Source organism: Parasteatoda tepidariorum, chromosome 1, assembly GCF_043381705.1.
Source record: "Parasteatoda tepidariorum isolate YZ-2023 chromosome 1, CAS_Ptep_4.0, whole genome shotgun sequence".
Taxonomy (NCBI): Eukaryota; Metazoa; Arthropoda; class Arachnida; order Araneae; family Theridiidae; genus Parasteatoda; species Parasteatoda tepidariorum.
The window spans coordinates 64,876,409-64,883,954 of NC_092204.1; the positions used below are offsets into that span (position 1 = coordinate 64,876,409).

At 29.3% G+C, this 7,546-nt stretch overlaps 1 protein-coding gene across 6 annotated transcripts in view; it reads left to right on the forward strand.

Annotated features, from left to right (window-relative positions):
• Nucleotides 1–7,546, forward strand: part of LOC107441762 (DCN1-like protein SCCRO4) — a 37,760-nt gene that overhangs the window by 15,191 nt on the left and 15,023 nt on the right. The gene's annotated exons all lie outside the window — the stretch shown is intronic.

The following is a 7,546-nucleotide window of genomic DNA, read 5'->3' on the forward strand; positions in this document are numbered from 1 at the left end:
TTTTTTGGAAAAAGAGTTAATTAACTCATCATCAAAATTTTATTTATAGTTGCTGTTATTTACGCTATAAAAGGCAAAGTTCTTATCAAATAAAAAACAATTATCTAAACAGTTGCTGATTGCCATGTAATTTTTTAAACTGAAATAGCAATTTTTGTATGTTAAAGAGTTACTATATATTTCTACTTCACTGTTATTATAATATGAACATAATGATTCCGTCCATTGTTAAAGTTTTTTTTCCAATATAATTTAAAATTTAATATTACTGATATATTTGCTATAAATCACATAACAATATTTATTTAAAAAAATTAAATATTAATGTATATTCTCGGTAGTTTTAATTTGCAAAACCAGATAGTTTTTCAAGTAATAATTGTCTCTTATGTGAACTGAGGAAAAATATAATTTCCAGTTTTATTTTTTCAATTGGTAATTTTCATTTTCACAAAATGTTAAGTGGCGATGTAATCATTTATATAATAATAGATTAGTACACAATTGTAAGTCAACACATTATTTATTACCTTAAACTGTCTGCAATTTATTATTAAAAGATTGTGCTTGCGTAAAATTTATGATCGTGGAAATTCAGCTTTTTTGCCTTTTGGCTAATCTCATCCCTGAATCCTTGAGTATCAAAAGATGATATCAAGCTTGCCCTCACATGGAAATTCCACCCTGTTGGTGGGGTAGAGGTCATAACAACAGATATGATCAATCAACGTTTCCAAGGAAGAAATGTATTGTTAAGAATATATTTTTGATGTGCAGACCTCTGAATTTTAACTTATGTCTATTGCCAAACATTTGGGGAATGAAACATGTTTCTAATTATCGTTCTCTTTAGCAATCCTTAAAATTTATGCCACCATGTGTATTCAATATTGTAATAAAATGGAGGAGATAACTTTCCATAGTTCAAAGTTTGGTAAAAAAAAAAATCTAGGGCGTAATATCTCTACTTTTGTTTCTACTTTGTGACCCATGAGGATCAAAAGATGGTACCGAGCTTGTCCTCACATGTTAATTCCACCCTGCAGGTGGGGTAGAAGAAGAATTAATAAGTTATGCTTCATTCAATCTATATGAATCCAATGTATCTAAAATACATCAAAATTTTCAGTAAAATAAATTTAATAGTTTGATTTTAGAGAGTCTACTTGAAAAAATGCCGCTTTATCCCACCTCCTGACCCCCTACAGAGTGTACATCTGAAAATTTGTCACCTTGAATAACTTTCTATAGTGTACAATTTTTAAAAGTCACTGAATAATGACAATTTTGTTTTGGAGGGAGACATTTAAAAATCCACTCTTTCAATTGTAGAACTTTTCCTCTAAATAAAATTTTAAAAAATGCAGCAGTTGTCCTTGAGGTATTATAAATCTGTGTTTTCATTTGAAAACTTGTCATCTTGAATGCCTTTTTAAATTGTACAATTTTTAAAAATCCCTGAATAGTGAAAATTTTGTTTTGGAGGAAGACGCTTAAAATACTCACTCTTTCAACTGTGGAACTTTTCAAGAAAAAAAAATGGCAATTGTCCCTGAGGTTTTGTAAATTAATGCTTGGTGATTTGTTTTTTCAATTGTAAAACTTTTCTTCTCAAAAAAAAAAATTGGCAGTTGTCTTTGAGGTTTTATAAATCAATGCTTTGTGAGAATCACCAAGCATTCATTTGTATTTCTCCATGTGTGTCTAATCCGTGTGATCATCTGAAAACTTGTTACCTTGAATAACTTTTTAAACTGTACAATTTTTAAAAATCGTTGAATAATGACAATTTCGATTTGGAGAGAGATATTTAAAAACACGTTTTTTCAATTATAAAACTTTTCCTCTCATTTAAAAACCCTCTCTATTTAATTGTGAAATTCGGCAGTTGATCCGCAGATTTTATAAATTTATAGTGATCCTTGAGTATCAATCAAAAGATGATATCAAGCTTGTCCTCACATGGAAATTCCACCCTGCTGGTGGGGTAGAGGTCATAACAACAGATATGATCTATCAACGTATCCAAGGAAGAAATATATTGTTAAGAATATATTTTTGATGTGCAGACCTCTGAATTTTAACTTATGTCTATTGCCAAACTTTTGGGGAATGAAACAGATTTCTAAATAGTTCTCTTTAGCAACCCTTAAAATTTATGCCGCCACGTGTATTCAATATTGTACAACTAATTTACGTGTAGTCAATATAGTTATTTTTAGCAACCGCGTGTAGTCAATATTGTAATAAAATGGAGGAGATAACTTTCCATAATTCAAAGTTTGGCAAAAAAAAAATTCTGGAACGTAGTATCTCTACTTTTGTTTCTACTTTGTGACCCACGAGGATCAAAAGATGGTATCAAGCTTGTCCTCACATGTAGAAAAGTGCAGCGTATCGAAAACTATTATTTTTTTTTTTTTTTTNTTTTTTTTTTTTTTTATTTTTTTTTTTTTTTTGAAGGGGTGTTGAAAAAATTTTATCTTGCAAAGTGGGTGATGAGACAAAAAAGATTTAAAACTATGATCTATGTCGTACCTTCTTATATGATTTTCAAATTAATGATATTGCAAGTTTATTAAATATAAAAAAATTTCTTAAATTCAAATTTATTTGTAGTGTACTCTTTCCGAAGACCGTTCAAATATTGTTTTAATCAAAAACGAATTATATGTATACAGTGGCGTAGTGACGGGGGGCATCATGCCCCGGGCGCTACTCACAAAGGGGCGCCAAATGGTCCATAAAACAAAAAATTGCTGGATAATTTTTATTTTTATTATAATTGATTTCTGGAAAATATATTTTAAATTTAGTGCCAGTGTAATATAATAAATGTTATTTCGCAAATAAAAAGATGAAATGAGTAAATAAAAGAATGAGAATTATTTGTAAATTGTGATAAACATTCATTGAATTTCGTAGGATTTACTGCAGCTGAACAATATCCAATCGTTGTGACATGTTTTGGAATAATTAAAAACATATATATTTTTTTTCTCACGTTCCACGTTACGATGGGAATTATTAAAAAATGCTTTAACAAAAACTGTCAAACGTGAATCTGAAACACGATGGAGCGCCAGAATACAAGCGGTTAGCGTTATCGTCGATTAGCTAGAGAATATAGTAGAATTATTAGAAAAATTAGCAGAGGACATTACCACTACAAGTGACACCAGAAGTGAAGCTACAATTCTGCTGCAAAATATACTAACTTTTAGTTTCATAACGCAAAATGCCTGGAGAATTGTCTAGAGATGTTGGTCTTTCCGCAGAAAGTGAAATTTCTCGCCTTATGAAAAGCGTTCTCGATTGTCTCCTACAAGAAATATGTACACGATTAAGTGACCTTAATTTAAATTTGGATTTCTACTAGACGTTGAAAATTTATTAAACAAGGATAATGTTGAATTAAACAAGGATAATGTTGATAACGACCTTGAAAAAAATTTGGGTGAATTTTATTGTACAGATTTCAATTGAATAGAACTCTTTATCGAAATATGTGACTGCAAAATGCAACATGTTACTCCGCAGTAGAAAAGAAATTGAACCTAATACTCCATTAGAATTTCTTACTTATATAATCTCGTATGGAGAAGACGTTTTTCCAAACCTACCTGAGAGTGGCACTTCAAATACATACTCCTAACTAACTCAGTATCAATTGTTAGCTGCGAACGTTCATTCAGCAAATTAAAATTTATTTTGAAATATCTACGATTAACGATGGGACAAGATCGCCTAAGTGACCTAGCATTTTTAAGTGTGAAAAGAGAAAATTTTGAAATGATCAAATTTGATGATATTATCGATAAATTTGCTTCATCAAAAGCAGGGAAAATTTATACATAGTAATTGCTTTTATTAATATATTATAATCATATTATTATTAAATATATGTATCTCCTTAGAGATAATGAATATTTACTTTTTTATTGCTTTAAATCTGTGAATTTTTAGAATATTTCTTTATAAATATATAAAATAAATAATAGGTATCTTTTGAACTAATTCTAGATGATCATATAAATTCCAAAATCTAGTCTTGTTTTCTCAACTACATTTTTTGTCTCAAATTTAAGGCCTAGCTTGAGCCTATGACTTTATTTATTTAACTTTATTTATTAATTTGCGAGTATATTTTAAATATAATATTATATGGTTTTCGAAGGAGGGGGCACTAAAAAGGTATTGTGCACCGGGCGCGAGTTAGGCTCGCTACGGCTCTGTATGTATACATTATACGTATCATAAAATGCATCCCACATTTTAATTATCCTGATATCCCTGATTTTTCTACTAAAAAAGATTGGTCTATTTATGAAGTTAATAATAATTTTTTTTCACGTTGCATTTTGTTTTGTTGCGCAGAAACAAAAATTACGTAGGTATTTAGAAAAATGTAAGGAATGCGATGAAATTTAAAAAAAAAAACTTTTGATAATTAGTTTGAGAATTATTAATTGTTAAACTCGTATTATCTGAATAACTCCTACTATGTGAATCACTTAGTAAGCAGTTCCCGTAACCGAAATTACGGAGGGCCATTCTCATTTATTAAGTTAAAAAAGTTTCATTTGATTTTTATTAAAAGGTATAGCTTGTTGATTTCTTAAAAATGTGAGACGAATTGCATCTAGTTTATATACTTTAACTGAAAATTAAACTAAGATAAAACATAGTTAATAATTTATCTTTTCAAAAATATAAGTTAAATCAAATCCTTGTGAATGAAATTAATTTACTGGATTTTTAATTTTACTTAATTTTTTGAACTACTCGATTCGATCGAAACTACTTGATAATCTACTTATTTTTTCTTAAACTATTCGATATTTTAGAATTTGACTTTGTTTGGATTTCAAAGTAAAATACTGTGTTTTAAAAGCATTATCAGTGTACAGAATTATGTAGAAAAAAGAAATCATTACAATTAATAAGTAAACACAATCGTTGTAGAATATTTTATTATAAAATAACATTATAATTTTAAATTTCATAAAAAATAAATAGTTGCATTAAAAGAAAATTATTTTTTATATTAAGAATAAATTGGAACAAGGTTGATAATTAATCATATTAGAAATGTATGAAGAAAATTTCTAACTGCCAGGATAATTTATACATTGCAGTTCTAAATTATAAAAAAAAAAAATAACTTAAAGAATTTTTCGAATATACAGATATTTTGATTAGTACTTGTTTTATCGCCACCTTTTTTTTTTCTTCGCACATTCTTAGTTGCAATTTTTCTAACTAGAAATCATTAAAGACTACTATTTTTCACGACATTCATAAGAAAGCGGCCATCATGATCTTAACAATGGAAAAGAACCATTTCCCATAAAATATCCTTCCATCTATGTTTGGCTTTATCTCGCTATTCTGACGCACAAGCGTGAAATTTTTCTGCCGCAGTCTATATTGAACTGAAGAGGGGGTTAATCGAGTGCTTGTGTGTGCGATGCTTATTTATGGGTTTAGAATCAGGGAGGAATGGCCGAGGGATGATAGCTCTGTACCCCAAAAGATTCCCGCAACTTTTCCAGTTTGGGGAATTGACATTAATACTATAACTTTTAAAATATTTGCTAAGATCGCAACTGTTGAATTTGAACAAGTTATCTATGTTTTAATAAAAATGTATTATAAATAAATTAATGTTTATTTAGCAAATAATGATTTGATAAAAGTACCAAGTATACCCATTAAAGGTTTTAAAAGTTATTTACTTTAAAGAATAAATTAATATTATCACAAATTTTCCCTTTTATAGATATAGTGAACCGCGATCCATCATTCCCGCATCCCTCGTTCTCCCGTAGGTCTTATACCATTTTGTTTTAACGATTCAGTCACAAATGCTATGTTAGTTATAGCCGTTTGGATTGTTTTTGAAAATAGCAGATTCCCGACTCTATCGTTCTAAAATTTTATTGACATTTTCCAAAAATAGTAGCTCCTGATGCTAATGATCAAGAAAATTAGAATTTCTGACAGTAAGGGGAAAGCGTCTCAAACATATTTGATGTTTATGCATCAGTTGATAAAAATGTTGAAATTTGTGAGAAGACTGGTTACAGAAGCTGAAGAAGTGATGTGTGATACCGATGGAAACAATGAACTCATACACAAGCAGGTCTCGAAGTCTAGAAAAAATTCTCTGTATTCATACGAACTTACAGGAAACGAGCAGCAAAGTATAAATATGTTCTCTGCATTTTTTTTTTTGCATCGTCAAAATTTTTGTACTAATTATTAAATTATTTATTTTCAAATCCATTACTTTATTATCTTTCATAAATTTTTATGTCATTGTTCGATATTTTAAGTTTAGATCGTTCGTAATGAAGGGTCACTTGAGAAACGATCAATCGAGTTTCTACTGTACTTTGAATAGTTCTGATTAATTTTAAAGGGAAAAAAAGAGGATATAATCTATAATTCTAAGATTTCGCCAAGTTAATTTGTCACATACTTCCTATGAATTCTACTGGAAAAGTTTTTTATTCTTTTTCAGATTTTCTCTCTCCAACTGTCCAGTTAAAAACCTATAAAACAATGAATTACTTTGCATGCATTTACGAAATTGACAAAATATTTTTCACATTTATTTTTTTCCATGTATGAAGTTTTGAGAAATAATTAACTGTGCATTTTAGTTACGTTCCCTTCAAAAAGTAAGTACATGATACGCCCATGCGCGTTTTTTAGATTTCGTGTATAACTTCATTTATAATTCTCTGAAATTCGGTACAGTTAGACACTCGTGCATTTCGTTTCGTCAAATTCAAATCAATTTTCAAAAATTAGAAATAAAACTTTAATTGTAGTATGAGCTAATGTTCTGACCAGAAAATACCAATTTACATGTTGTTAAAACACACATGTACCCAATTTGTATGGATTAGCTCAAAATTTCAAATGGTGGTCACGAAAATGTTTTTATCATATACAAAATAAATTTGTTTAAATTTAAAAAATAAAATGTGGTTTGTATCAGTGTTTTCACTACAGCGCGAGAATCTCGCATGTTTTTTTCTTTTCTCGCATTAAAAAATGATAAACGCGAGAAGTTCGCGCACTGAATTTATCAATTTCAAAATGCACGAATCTCTCGAATTTTGGAAAAAATTTAGTCTTCCGCCATTTTGAATAAGACATGAAAACAGCTATGACAAGTGTTGAGAAAAAAAGTGAGTTCTTTATAATAAGTTGTTTAAAGTTATCTCTAGTTTTCGCTGTTAATGAATTACCAAACTCCCTCATCGACAATTTAGAGCAATTTGTAAAAGTTTAAGTCTGTGAAAACTAATCTGGAAGACCTGACAAAGAGTATGAACATGGAAATAACTTCAACGAACTTCACTATTCCATAACAGAAATAAGTGAAGAACCTATGCTGGCAGATGTAGAGGATAGGAAAGTGTGTGCACAATGCTACAAATTTAATTAGTGATTCCGAATAGTTCAGCATCTATTGCAAGGTTATTTAGCCCCCCAAGCCGAATTAAAACAAAATATCGTAGCAACATAGTAG